Below are 15,475 nucleotides of genomic sequence, written 5' to 3'. Positions count from 1 at the left end.
GTGGACAGGCTTTGGAGAGTCAGGAGGTCACTTATTAGCCACAGAATTATGAACATGAGACCTGTTCCTGCACCAGAAGTGCTCACAATCATCTGTCTATATTTATGCAGGAGAAAATAGCACAGAACAGGCGATAGAGGGAGAAGACGGGAGGGAGAAAGCCCAAGATCCAACCCCTCACACGATTAGAACAGCAGGCTGCCGAGCTGGTAGGGGAGGACCGTGACCGTGTCTGTGCCAAGGGCGAGGTCAGCCTCCCTCAAGCATCCAGTGAGTAAGCATGCTTAATCTCTGAAAATCGGAACCTGAGGGTGATGCTGTGTGCAATGTAGGGACCAGCCTAGGCAGTCACTCATTCTCTATTCTCTCCATTTCAGGTGCCAGTAGGAGGAGGGGGAGGAGACCAGCCCCCACACCTGAACTCAGCCCCAGCCGCCACGAGAGCTCGGAAGAGGGCAAGGATGACTTCTCACCTGTAAAGCTGTCACAGCGTTTACCTGCACCCTCCACCAGCCCAGAGACACATGTGATATATCTAGGTTAGGCTCTGGCTCTCACTCTGATGGTCACCTCACAGATACGTGTCCAAAGCAGGAGGAGGCAGTGACAGCCAAGAAAGGCCTCTGCTAAGTATGAGTCAGATGATGAGCCTTTGGAAGCGGTCACGGAGAAAGTGCTGGAGTATCAGCAAGATGCAGAGGAACATCAAGCAGAGGTGTCAGAGGCCTTCAACAGAGTGGCACGAGAGATGGAGGGGTCCATCCGCGTGCTCTCCAATGTAATGGTTCCGGCATATGAGCACATCAAAGTGTCCATGGGGAGGATTGTGGATGCCCTGGAGGCCCTCGTCTAGCAGAACACCCAGTTTTCGCCAGAGATGTGCACAGACCTGCACTCCATTGCTGTAGCCATGGGTGAGCTTTTCCAGTGGGTACACAAGAGGGGGACCGGGCACCTCGAACTCCCTCCAGGTGGCTCTTCTCCTCAAGGAGCCAGGGAGGGGTCCTCAGACACCCAAAGGGATGGGGAGCATCAGCCGGACACCCCAGGATCTTCCACCCAGGACTCTTCAAAAGTGTCCATATGTGCCGAGCCCCCTTTGCCTGTGACCCTCAGCTCCAGCCTCTGAGACCGCTGAGGGTACACCTGCCCCAGAGCAGGAAACTCAAAGAAGGCCGGGGTCCTCCGGCCTCAGCCCTCCAGAGGATGCCCTCCAAAGTCATAACTGACAGGAGGGCATGGCAGTCAACAGGCTGCCTCCACCTCTGCTGCAGATGTCGGGGAAGCACCTAGATGTAGTGGTAGAGTAAGAAAAATTATGAAGTATTAAGTTAACGCTGGTGGCAGGGGTAATCATTGTATGTGGTTATTGCACCTTTGTAAATACTTGAATCATTTCGCTTCACGGGTGTCTCTTGGGTTCCTCTTGCTGCTGCTTGTGTTATTGGCTGTGCACATTTCCTCCCTGATCCACACACACCTCTTTCCAGGAGTGGATCAAGACTGGGTCTATGTGCTCCTGAATCATGCCTGCACATCAAGGCATTGCTCTTCACCAAGGCTCATGCGAGCCATGTGCGAGAAGCCTCCCACTCACACTATTCCCCTTCCCAGAACTGCCCTCTAGACCCTACAGAGGGACCTTTGCCTCGTCAGGACAGATTATTGGGGCTCTCCTTCAGTTGTCCAGTTGAGCTGACCTTCAGATCCACCCATCTGACGACCCTCCTCCCACCTAGATTAGATTAGATTACTGTTGATCCATATTTTACCTTCATCCACCTGCCTTGCTTCCATAATCCTTAATATTCTTGTCTAACAAAAATCTATCAATCTCAGTTTTGAAATTTCCAGTCATTTAGTCTCAACAGCTTTTTGGAGAGTTACAGATTTCGACTGCCCTATACCTGAAGGAATACATCCTGACTTCATCCTGAACAGTTCAACCCTGCTCTATACCTGCTTGTTCTGAAATCCTCCACCAAAGGAAAGAGATTTTCTCTACCTCCCTTGTCAATGTATTTAATCATCTTAAACAAGTCAATTAAATCGCTGCTTAATCTTTGAAACTCAAGAGAATACAAGCCTAACTGGACATTGAGGGCATCAACATCCCGATGTTCCTGTGCCTCAGGATAGTGCGCATCACCTTCCAAACCGTCTCCAACACTTTCCACTGTCCTCCTGTAACCCACCGCCTCCCCAATCACTATCAACACTCCTTCCCTTCTCCGCAACACCCCCTCTCCACCCTGGTGTTACCTCCACCCTCACATCAGTTACCCTTGAGCCACTCCCATCACCCTAGGGCCCATCACCGTTACCCTTCAAATGCCTTCCTTCTCCACTGAGCTCACACCTGTCATAGTCCCCATGCCCACCCTGATCTGCCACGCCACAGATCCTTATGAAAATTCTTATCCTCTCCAACGACTCCGCAGTCAAGATCTACCTGCAATTCGCCTGGACCCTCGCCCTCCCACCCTACCACATCCCACTGCCCCCTCTCAGAGTCACAGTGCCCTCCCACCATCAGTATCCTTGGTTCACCCTGCCAATATTCCAGCATTGACAGCACTGACCCCTCCCTCTGAACATTCCCACCCCCTTCTTCAAAGCTTTCTAGCCTCCATCCCGCCCTTCAAGGCTTCCTGGTTTCCTTCTCTACCGTGTCTTTTAACAACAACCCCTCAACTGCCGTCCCAACCGTGTCTTCCAGCACCACTCGCACCCACCCCCCCCAACCCCAGTCGTTTCCTCAGCATGTGCCATCCGTGCCTGCCACGAACCCCACTGCTGGCGAGAGGATAAAATTCCAGCCTACATATGGAAAATTCACTATTAGGCTGCAATGTTAAAACTGTTCACTCCTGGGTTTAATATTATGCTAGGCATAAAAGATATGTCACTTAATAAATCCTTGTTTAATATTCCTGTCATAACCAAACTCTTTACCAGTAGTCTTTTCAATGATTGTATTTTTTAATATAATTATTAATTGGGGCAAGAGGGCTCAGCTGAAAACTGCACAGAGGACAGTCTGAGGTCAGAAGTTTGACTCTAAAGGCTAATTTATGAAATTGAGCTCCCAGCAGAGAGTCTTGCCTACTGGGAACACAACTGAGAAAAATGCTGGCATGTCCTCTCATTTTCATGACGATTGATGGAAATACAGAAAGATTTCAGGATTGAGACCGAACAAACCAGGAACAAGTGTAGGCCATTCAGCCCCTTAACTCGTTCTGCCAGCCGATTAGATTACTGCTAATCCACATCCTACCTTCATCCACCTGCCTTGCTTCCATAACCCTTAATATTCTTGTCTAACAAAAATCTATCAATCTCAGTTTTGAAATTTCCAGTCATTTAGCCTCAACAGCTTTTTGGAGAGTTACAGATTTCCACTGCCCTTTGTCTGAAGGAGTACATCCTGACTTCATCCTGAACAGTTCAACCCTGCTCTATACCTTCTTGTTCTGAACTCCTTCACCAAAGGAAAGAGTTTTTCTCTATCTCCCCTGTCAATGTATTTAATCATCTTAAACAAGTCAATTAAATCGCTGCTTAATCTTTGAAACGCAAGAGAATACAAGCCTAGTTCCAGCAACCTCTCCTCATAATTTAACCCTTTTTGGCCCCAGTATTATTTAAGGGCTAATAAAAGTTGTGACATCTAATACTGAAATGTGTTTTGATAATTCTTCAGGTATGAAGCAAACCACAGTACGTGAGGAGAAATTACGTGGCATTCATGGGTCTTGAGGTGTGACTGGCACTAACAGGCAAAGTTTCATAAAGTAAGGGTATTTTGCATTTGCGGAGATGACAGGTATGCACTGGAGGTTACAGCCACTTAAATAAATGTTTGATCTATTACAGCCTGCCTGAGGACTCTTCCTGAGCAAGCTGCTGGTGGTGTAGACCAATCTGCTGCTTTGTTGTTGTGCTCATCTACAGCCACTGGTGGCTGCTGTCCCTTTTCCCATGCCTGCTCCATGAATGTGTTCCTTTGTGGTGAAAAGATGTGTAAGAAACAAGAAGAAGTAACCTCTTGACCAGGCTATACTGCTGCATCGCACCATTAAATTCAGGCATCTGAACCACTGTTTGAGGATGTCAATAATATGACTGGATAAAATCTTGGGAGGAACAGTTTTGCATAGTATCTCACTTCAAGTTTTTCCCCATAGGTTGCACAATGATGTCATCTGCCACGAATGCGGTACATATCCGGGTTGCTATTCTTGTGGCTCCTTAAAAAATAATTTTGAAAGTGGAGACAACTATTTTGGGAGCAAATTTCCTTCTTTCTAGGGTGTTTTGTCCTGTTTTGGATCTCCTCGTCATGTATCATTGCTGGCCAAGACTGTGAGCTCTCATTTCAAGGCACCAGCAAATCCCACAATGAAACCTACAGGGGGACAGGTTAAACTGATTCTTCCGGTTCTTCATTGCTTAAGATTGTGATCATCCTCCATTCAAACACCTCCCCATTCAGGAATTCAATGTGGGGAGAAGTATAATCATGGACCTGTATCCTACCACCTCAGTGCCCAGGTTTTAACTCTCACTTGGAGGCAGAGGCAGAGGGGAAACCATCTGACCCTCCAGAGTGTGAGGTCCAAAAGAGTTTAACTCCCGGGCTTCAGTTGCAAGAATACCGTTAGTCTCCCAGCCACATCTGGAGGGAAGTGCTATATGGTTGGTGAATAGGAGTGGGAGAGGCAAAGGAATGGTCCTCAGCAGTCATACTAACACTTAGGCTTTGTGGTTGATGGGGTGGAGGGGTGACCCTGGGCAGGGGAAGCCCAAGATTTCCTTGCGGAACCCAAAGAAGCTTCTTCTCCTCCTGGCTCAAAGCAACCCCCCCCAAAAATTAAACATCTTTCACTTCCTGGCTCCAGATCAGCTTGTAGCTAAGTTTTACCAGCAAATCCGGCACTGCATAGGATTGCCATGGTTTTTAGTTGAAATTGTGTCAGGGTCTTAACTGCCTCATAGCACCCTGATTTTAACATACCACCGCTAACAAGCACACAACTAAAATAGTGACAGTGTGAAAGAGGCAGGAAGGTCACGGTAAGTATATCAGCACTATTTTAGCAACTTATTCAGCCCCATTCCAGTCAGTGGGCAGAATAAAAATTGCTTCTTCGATGTAGTGAGCATCAACATTTAAATATTGGGCAGCTTTTATTTTATTACTTAGTCGCTGGATGTGAGCGTTGCTGGCTGGGCCAGCATATATTGTCCATGCCTAATTGCCCTTGAGAAATTGGTGGTGAGCTGAATTCTTGAACTGCTGCAGTCCATGTGCTGTAGGTACAGTCACAGTGCTATTAGGAAGGGAGTTCCAGGATTTTGACCCAGCAATGATGAATGAACAATGATATAGTTCGAAGTCAGGATGGTGACTTGGAAGGGAAGTGGCAGGTGATGGTGTTCCCATGGGTCTGCTGTCCTTGGTTTTCTTTGTGGCTTGGCAAGTTGCTACAGTGTATCCTGTAGATGGTGCACACTGCAACCATGGCACGTGAGCGGTGTTCGGAGTGAATGATGGAGTGCCGATAAAGCGAGCTATAAAGAGGACAAGTGGGGAGGCACAAAGTGGGGAGGGTACAATCTTAGGGGAGTGCTCCCGATGCACACAAAGCACCCCCCAAAGATATACCCCTCCACTTCCTTCCCAGTCTTTCACAACTTTGGAGATAAAACAGCCTTTACATTCTCGCCTGCCTTCCGCTGCTCGGTGTATTATGGCAGTGGAGGCAGATTGAGGTCCTTAAGTGACCATTAATTGGTCACTTAAGGGCCTCAATAGGCTGAAAGGCAGGTGGACTAGTGGTCTCCTTACCCACCCTCCATATTATGTGGACTGGGTGGGGGAGTGGGCAGAAAGGTGGCGGGCTACCCTCACGTCATATTTTATGTGCCCCTTCTACCGAAAACATGCCTGGCTGGGGTGGGGGGAGGCGGGGGTGGGCAGTAAAATCCAGCCCTTGGTCATTTCTATGTATGATCCATTGTGAAGCTTCCGATCCATGCTTGACCTCAGAGTTCACACTTGCACTGAAGTGAAGTGCCTACACTTTAAATAGCTCATCTCCTGATCTATTTTCTCCCTTAGAAATTGATTGCATGCTCAAAAAAAGATTAGCATTCAGCTTGTCAGCGTGCACTCCTGGTGAATTACTGACGCTAACTTTTAATGACCAGTGGGTGCTGAATGAATCACCTCTGTCAATTTCCAGCAGCTAGAAAACTCTTTAGATGTCTGTCACTTCACTGAGCCACAAAAACACATTGTTGTAACACTACAGTACTTCTTGATCCATTTGTGATTTAATCCAGTTGAAATGCAGGCTCTTTTCTTTCCTCTCATAAAGACTTTATTGAAAAATGAACAACTGTAATCAGTCACTTGAAAAATGCCAAGTAACTGATATCCCAACCTTACGTGGTCAAGTAAAGTTTAGACATAATTATCCCACCAGACAAATATGTAATTGCTTTGCACCATCAGCACTATTATGTCTGCAATGATCTTTCCTCTATTGCTCCAAAGGACTTGACTAATGGCTGTTAACTGAAATTCTGCCCAACAGATTTAATGAGTCAGGCAGTGGGCTTGTTAAATTCGAACCTCTTAGAAAATATTCTGTAGCTAACCAATAACACTATAGTTCTAAAAAAAAGGTTGTGGCACTCAGAAACAATACAGGCATAGCATGGTGTGATAATTAATAGCAATAAAGGATGAATCAAAATAATTTTATAGCGAACAGTGAGATGTATTGCTAGGGGGTTGAAGTTTAAAAATAGGAAAGTCTTGTTACAATTGTACAGGGTATTGGTGGAGCCTCACCTGGAGTACTGTGTACAGTTTTGGTCCCCATATTTAAGAAAGGATATATTGGCATGGGAGGCAGTTCAAAAGAGATTCACTAGGCTGATTCCTGTGATGAAGGGGTTGACTTACCAAGAATGACTAAACAGGTTAGGCCTTTATTCATTAGCGTTTAGAAGAATGAGGGATGATTTTATTGAAACGTACAAGATTCTGAGGGGGCTTGACAGGGTAGAAGATGATTCCAATAGTGGGGGGATCTTGAACTAGGGGACATAGTTACAGAATAAGAGACACTCATTTAAGACTGAGATGCGAAGGAATTTCTTCTCTTAGAGGGTAGTGAATGTCTGGAATTCTCTACCCCAGAGATTTGTGGAGGCTAGATCACTGAAAGTATTTAAAGAGGAGGTAGATAGATTTTTGAAATATTGGGGAGTTGAGGGCTATGAGGAGCTGGCACGAAAGAGGAGTTGAGGCCTGGGGCAGATCAGCCATGATCTTATTGAATGGCAGGGCAGGCTTGAGGGGCCAAATGGCCTACTCTTGCTCCTATTTCTTATGTTCTTATGTTCTTATGATGATATCTGGTCATAGAAGTTGAATACTAGGGGCAATTCCTTGATCTGATGCTGTCAGCAAGGACCGTGGCAAGAAGTGCACCTACAGTTTCCTAAACTGCATTCCCCTCACAATTATTGAATTATTCACCTCTTCTAGCTTAGAGTTGATCAATCAATCCTGATGATTGACAGATTTCATCAACCTGTATCGTTATTCCTGTTTCTCTCTCCACAGATACTGCCAGCCTGCTGAGTAATTCCGGCATTTTCTGTTTTTAGTTTAGATTTCCAGCATCTGCAGTATTTTGCTTTGGGGATGATTAATTAATCATGGACAAAATGGCATGTGACCATTACATTTCTTCATGACTCTTGTATTATGCTCCAGATGTGGCTTAATTGGTGTAATTTACACCTTTGCATCAGAAGGTCATGGCTTCACATACATTCCAGAGGCTTGAGACACAAAAACTAGATTGACATTCCAGTGCAGTACTGAGGGAGCTTGGCACTGCCAGAGGTGCAATCTTTCAGATGAGATGTTGAATCAAGACTCTGTCTGCCCTCTTAGATGCACGTAAAACATTCCAAAGCAATTTTTTTAAAGAAAAGCAGGGCAGTTCTCCCTTGTGCCATGGGAAATATTTGCCTCTCTACAACATCACTAAAATAGATTATCTGGTCATTATCACAATGCCGTTTGTGAGATATTGCTGCAGTTCCTACAGTGCAACTTAACTCGTTGTAAAGCACTTTTGCATGTCCTGAAGCCATAAAAGGTGCTATATAAAACTGAAAGCTCTTTTCTTCCTATGTATAATACAGATGGTATTATGATTGTGAGCATCGGGGTACTCAGGGAGCAGGATTCTTAAAGGGCTGCTGCTCCAAATTCAAGGCAACTTTTTTTATTCAAACCTTCAAAGTGGAGCTGGACCACTTCTCGCATGTAGTTAACATAATTATATATGTAAGGTAGACAAGTATTGGTGGCTATGCCTCCTCATTGCTGTACTTCTGAAATTGTTTAGTTACCTTTGGAAATGGGAGGGGAATTTTACAGAATTTTTTTTCCCGAGGTTGGCCAGGGAAGATTTTTCTTTGTAACTTTTCTTCTCCCAGAGCACTCTGTGACTGATTGACAGGGGAAAGGGAGTCAGAATGTGTTGCACCATAACTGTATGAGAGACTCGATTCTTCTCCTTCATTTTCATATGCTACTATGATTGTGCAAGCTCCAAATTGCAGACATGGTGAAGGTCCTGTCAATCATTATTTGATGCACAAGCCCTTTCTGCTTGTACATTGTCATCAATCATTCTTCCTCCTTGTCTGAGAAGGGTTGAGGCTCTAGCTTTTGCTCCTCTTATTCTCTGGCTCATGTAATTGTACAATGTGCAGCAGACACTGTTGATTTTGGAGACATGCACTGTTGATTGAATAGGAACTCCTGCTTCTTTTCCCCCCAACCCCCACCTGCTTGGTCTATCTAATGAAATTCTTGCTTCCGATAGAGTCTGAATGACATGGCATCAGAATTCCACATCTATTAAACATTAAAATTTTTATCCTCAAGTTAACAATGACACACAGGCTATGAATTATGCCAATCCAGTTCATGGTTGATATAAGTAGCAGGTACTGTTGTATAAAAGATATTACAGAATGGATATGTAAATCTATGGGCCACATGATGATGTGTCACCAATGTCAGGTGGGCAGGTGCAAGGTACTGGGCAGCCCTGACCAGAGATGTGCCTTCCCCATAACTCACTATGTGCATATGTAAATAGTGTAAACAAGTAGATACCCTGATATGCCTATGGCTCTTCCTTGCTAGAATCCTGGCCTAGAACCTTTAGCAACAGATGCCACATGTTCTGTGCTTACTGCCATTTCTTCCCCCTCTAGGTGTTCTTTATGAGTCTATATGCTCAAGTGTGGTTTGTGATTTTTACACTGTTGTCTTATGGAATGAAAGTTTGTCAATGATTAAGTCACGTACAAATTAAATAAATTCTATATGACATGACATTCAATGTAATAACTGGACCAGCCATAAATAACCTTGACTGTTTTTAATTGAAGCATGTAAACAATACTACAGCATTGTTAAACCTAGATTAGAGATATCCACTAGTTCTGACAAAAGGTCATCCATCTGAAATATCAGCCCTGACATTAACAGCGAGGCATGGAGAGTGCGGGAGGGTGGAAGGGTGGGGGTGGGGCATGGGGGCAGGTGTAGGGTTTGCACTTTTGAGCTCAGGAATCCTGGAAGAACAGGTTTCCATCAACTCATGCTGAATTTAATGGCCGGGCCTGATTACCATCTTTTGTCTCCATTTTCGGATGCAACCAACCGGATTGTGGGGCTGTGTGTATGTCGGCAGGGGGGCCTGCATCAGCAGGCCAGAGACAGAGGAGGGAGGGAGAGCTCAGGGTTGGGAATGGGGGAGCATTAGTGGTAGGCTGGTGTAGAGATATTGGAGTTTTAGGGCATCAATGGGAGAACTAGAGAGATTGGAGAGATCGGGGTGGGAGTAAGGGATGCTACATCAAACAGAGGGAGGGTGAGATAGACCAGGGGAGAAGGGGACATTGTTGCTGGGTGGGATGGTGCTAAGAGATCAAAGGAGGAATGGTGAAGATTGTGGAAACTGCTGTAGAGATCGTGGGAGGAGGAGTGAAGACCATGAGAGACCAGGGAGATCAGAGAGGATAGGAGAAGATTGCGGAGGGTGGGGATGCATGGAGGACAATAGGGGTGTGTTGAGATTGCAAGCTACGGAGGACATTATGAGGATATTAGATCAAGGTAGGAGTGGAGCCCAATTGTTGAAGAGGTTAATAGATTTGCTTCTGGGTGTGGAGTGAAGCTCCTCTAGCCCAAACACATGCTGCACTTAACTCTTCCATGAAACAGTCCTTGCCTCCCTTTAGCTGACAGGTTTCCCAGGTCCACAAAACCTGACTAGCCAGCTGGAAGAGAGAAAAAAAAATCTGAAGCATGAGTCTTATTAAACTATTTTAATGAGTGACCCATCTCCTGGGAGCTAATTGGTTGCCTTCCACCACTTACACTTCCATTAAAATTGCAACTGAGAGGTTGAAGGTGGGTTGGGTTTGTAGCTGAGACTTGTTTTTACATTTTGACTTCCACCTGACCCAAATCCATCCATTTTTCAAGGTGGGTGGGGGTGCTTAAAATTTCTCCCATTAACAGTGCTTTTCTCCACAAATACTGCCTGAGCATTGAGTGTATCTAGCATTTTGTGTTTTTAGAATTTTAGAGAGAAGAGAGCCTAAGTACACCCATACATACAGACAATGCGATTCACTGAATCTGACCATTAGGCTTGAGTGCTAGATTTGCAAAGCACTGTAATCAGCACTATAAAAATGTTCTATCTTTTAGATGCTTTCCAAGGATATGTGAGAGCCTCATTAAACCCTTTCATTTAATTACATTTTATGTAAACTATGCCCATGCTCGAAGACACCATTATTTTTCACCACCTTACTGCATAGCAAGCACTGCTGGGATTTGCTTTTCTGACCACTGAGAGTTTTCCTTTTGAAGGTGTGCTCCAGGTTCTTGTTGTATCTGTAGTTCTTTGGGGATATCTATAGCTGCACTGACTCAGATTTTGGGATCAACAGTGAAGGAATGGCCCTTGTCTTTCCTTGGGATTACAACTGCCCACCGGCTTTAAGTGGGCTTTCGAGTGCCAAGTTATGGTTACTAGAGATCCTTTTCCGCATAGCATCTGTGTTACCTTTGTGGGTGTCACCGTGGCATCGTGCCTCTTCAACATATCAGATTGATGAATGCTCATCGAGACATTCAGGTTGTCATCTTAACCCTAAAAAATGGGTAGGTTAGGTTTAGGTGAAATGTAATTTTTTAAAAACCTGACTCCAACTTACCCACTTCCTGATTTAGCAGGGGCAGTGTGGGTCAGGCAGTCAACCTATTCACAGGAGGCAGATTGGCCACTTAACTATTATAATGAGTTTGGAAGCAGCACTTTAACATTTCTTATAGGCTCCCAGGAGGCCTCAGGAAACCTGGCAGTTCAAGGGAGGTGAGGATAGCATCAAGGAGAAACTAAGTGCCTATTCAGCACAGCATGTGTGCCAGGAGGAGCAGGGTACTTTCCTCAGACCCAAAGCTTACAGGACTTCCTGGCATTGAATCCCCTCCCCAATCAGACCACACACCCCACTCCCCTGTTTGAGGATTGGACTCCCCACCCTAGGGTTGAGGATAGGATTTACCTCAGGTCAGTGTCTTGATCAGATTCCACCCTGGCATCAGACACCCTACGGATCATTCACTTTACAGGGATTGAGGATTGGACCGCCTCCACACTCTCACTAAGGTAACAGCAGGTTGTTGAGGCTAATGTGGCTCCAACCTCCTCTGAGGCAATCCCACTCAACTGGGAACCAAGTAAGTCAATCAAGCTGCTTAATGGGCAGTGATTCTATTCCCCCAGACCATCGCCCAGCCCCTCCTCACCTGCTCCCCCGCTTCCACCCCACCCTCTCTCAAAAAAAACCCACCTTGTCAATATTGGGACAGCAGAGCCTAAACCAGGAAGTATTAATTCGAAGACAATTCAATCACTTGCCTGTGGACCAGGGTGGGGCAGGCCAGGATCAAATGCCCAGCCCATCAGGTAAAATCTGGTGGACTGGTGGCCGGGCAAAGTTGGGGGCGGGGGGGGGCGGTGCCTCCTTTTCAGACACCCCCATGTCCATTGGAGACCCCTCCCCCTCCCCCAAGGTAGTTCACCACCCCCCCCCGCCCAGGGTTTCTTAACCCCACCGCCCCAACCCCACTGCCCTGACAATCCCTGCTTCCACCCTCTCACCGGCACCTGCCAGCCTGGTCCCGATGGGATCCTGGCCTCACTTTTCATCCCAGCTTCAATGCAACACTCCTTCCTTGGAGACTGTTGCATTCCCAGCACTGGCGTCCTCTCATTTGATTGGCTGGCTGCTCTCGGACGTGGGACTTCCTCCTCACTGTGGCAGTAGGCACACCTCCTGCCAATTAAAGCAGGGCTAGCCGGCCAAGCCAGAATGGGCTCGCTACCGACTTTTATGCCGGGGGAGCAGAGTTCCCAACCCCAGCATAAATTTCAGCAATATCGGTGGAAGCTTTCATCGGAGATAGGAGGGAAAGTGGAGTTGAGGCCACAATCAGAACAGCCATGATCTCATTGAATGGTGGAGTAGGCTCAAGGGCCAAATGGCCTATTCATGCTCCCAGTTCATATGTTTCTATGTATGTTCATATTCTGAAGAAATGCTACAAAATGCAATTCCATCTGGATCCCTGAAGCCCCCACCCCCGCCAAGTTGTTGGAACCTGCGGCACTACCCAGAATAGCTTGCAGTGTTTCCTAAAATTAGGAAAGTGATGTGCTCACCATTTCATTAGTGTCTTTGTGAGGTTGTAATTACATTGTACTCAGCAGGCCCCTTGTCCCTATTATGCACCCATATAAGAATAACCAGACCTTTCTTACCTACCACCTCTGCTTCTCTTTCACCTGTGATCAGTGACTCACTGATTGTTGCATCATCAAGCTCATAAAATCTCTGAAGTATGTTTGTCTGAGCTAGTACCTGCTTCAAACTATATAGGTAACACACAATGCTGAGATATGCAATATTGAGTTTAATCCTGGGCACAAGACATTTCTATGTAAACACTGGCAGTGGATGAGCACATGAATACTATTCTGCCTACTGGTACAATTTCAGTGCGCACTGTGGGCCACATTTTTAATGTGGGGTCACATATCTGATACCTCGATGAATTCTGGGTCCCGAACCTGCACCTGAACTGCGTCACTCTGATGACACCATTCTTAAATGTAAATGGGCTGATTGGGAGCTTGGTATCCAATTAGAGGTACTCAGTGCCTCCAGCAGGAGGCAGTCACTTGCCTGGCACCAGTGGCAAAGCTAGGCGGCAGCCACATTGTGGGCTATCGCTGCCTGTTGAGAAGAGCCAAGAAGCTAAAGGCAGTGCAAAGTGGCCAAGGATGTCAAGTTGAGGTACAGTACTCAACTCAGCAATATTTGATGCTTAACCCTGTGCTAGTTGACCCCTCAAATTTCTGAAAAAACGGAGATAGAATCAAATTTTCTTTTGCCCTAAAGCTGTGCACTGGACTTTTCAGCTTTGTCCAGAAAATCAACTGAAAATCCCATTCTGTTCCAGTTAGGCACCTTAACAAGCCCCTTAAGGAGCTTAAAGATGGTTAATTGGCAGTGCTTGCCATTTGAAAATGGCAAATTGTCCCAGAGGTGACAGGATCCAGAGCCACCCCATTCCCATCTCCATCGGCAATTGAAAATCCGGCTCTATGTTTAGCAATAGATCATAAATATTGCTCTGAATCTGACGAATGTGAAAATAATTACCCAGTTAAATGTCTATGATTGTGATTAAACCAACAAAGGAACATTCAACACAGCTTTTTGTTTTTACCCAGACTCTAAATGTTCTCACAGAATCCCTTTGATATCAACCATACCTTCCTCATAGCAAGCAAAGAGTTTTATCTGTTGTATATTATCACTAGTCCCTTCATGTTAGTCCATGTTGAAAACCATAATTTCTGTAAAGAAAAAGAACAAGGTGCATTGCTCGAAATGTAATTTTGCAGCGAGAAGCCCAGGCTGCATAACAGTGCATTTATCATTGGGTTCAGTAGAATGAAATGCAAAATAGCTTGCTCTCCGAAAACAAAGAAACAAAGTGAATACTAAATCACAATCTGTATATGAGGGTCGTTAGTGAACAAGTCTTAATTTTTTCACAACTTCCACCATAATAGAAAGGTCTCATCAGTAAGATGAGTCTTTCCATTTCAACACTCCAAATGCTGGAAGTAGTTTTGAGCAGGAGCACAAAACAGGCAGTATTTCATTGACATTCATTGTACTGTCCAATATTTAATTCCATTAGGCGGAATTTTCCATGCCCGCTGACGTTGGGTGTGTTCGGCAGCGTGAGCGGACAATATGACAAGAAGGCCAAAAGTCGGTTTCACAACGTCATGAAACAGTTTGCAATCGTCTGCTCTGCCTGCCAGGCATGGGAATTTCATTGTATTGCATCTGCATATCATTATAAGCCCATCCCACCGGAATCATCATTCCTCGCTGGATCATCCGCCCACGTTGGCAGGAAAACACACCAGTGCAGAACATGTCTTGACAAGTGTGATGTGCAGAAGTCGGGGTTTACCACCTTGCTCACATCGTGGACATCCAAGGAGCAGAAGATGCTGGAGTCCGACAGCAACGGGACCCTAGAGAAATGTCCATGGCATGCTGGGTGGATTCTCATGGACATGTCTCCACCACAAAGCAGCTCACACAAGTTGGAAAGTCACCGTTGAGGGTCTGCCCACAACGGATGATGATCGAGGGGGTAGAGAGAAAGGTCCAGCTGTGTTTGAGAGAGGAGGATGTACCAGGAGGTGGGAGAGGAAGGCCTGGAATCGACTGGGAGAGGAAGGTGTGTTGGGGTGGGTGAGGTTGTGAGAGGGGGAACAAAGGCATCAGGGGGATGAGGTTGGAGGAGGACGAAGGTGTTGAGGGATGAGGTAGGAGGAGCAAAGGTTTTGGGGGCAGTGAGGCTGAGGGGAATGAGGGTGTCATGGGGGAGCTTGGGAGGGGTGGAGGGAGTATGGGGAGGAGAGGGTATCGGGGGAGAAGATGGCAACTGGGGAGGTAGGTGTAAGGAGGGAGGAAGGTGTAAGGGAAGGAGTTCGAAGGGAGGAAGGAATCAGGAATGGGGACATACAAAGGTGGGGGAGAGTCCGGAGGAGGGGGTGTGTGTCCGAGGGAAGAAGGAGTTGCAACGTGGGGAGGAGTCCGGAGGGGGGGCATGTCCAGGTGAACTTGCAAGGGAGGGCTCTGTTGAGTCCATGACTGCCTCCTGGGGAGCGAACTGAGGGTGGGTGTGGAGGAGGTAGACTAGGAGGGTTAGGGTGTGATGGTATCAGTGGAAGGGACGATGAGGGTGGGCACTTGG

The sequence above is a fragment of the Cetorhinus maximus genome, chromosome 2 (genome assembly GCF_964194155.1).
Source record: "Cetorhinus maximus chromosome 2, sCetMax3.hap1.1, whole genome shotgun sequence".
Taxonomy (NCBI): domain Eukaryota; kingdom Metazoa; phylum Chordata; class Chondrichthyes; order Lamniformes; family Cetorhinidae; genus Cetorhinus; species Cetorhinus maximus.
Note: the sequence above shows the minus strand (reverse complement) of the source record.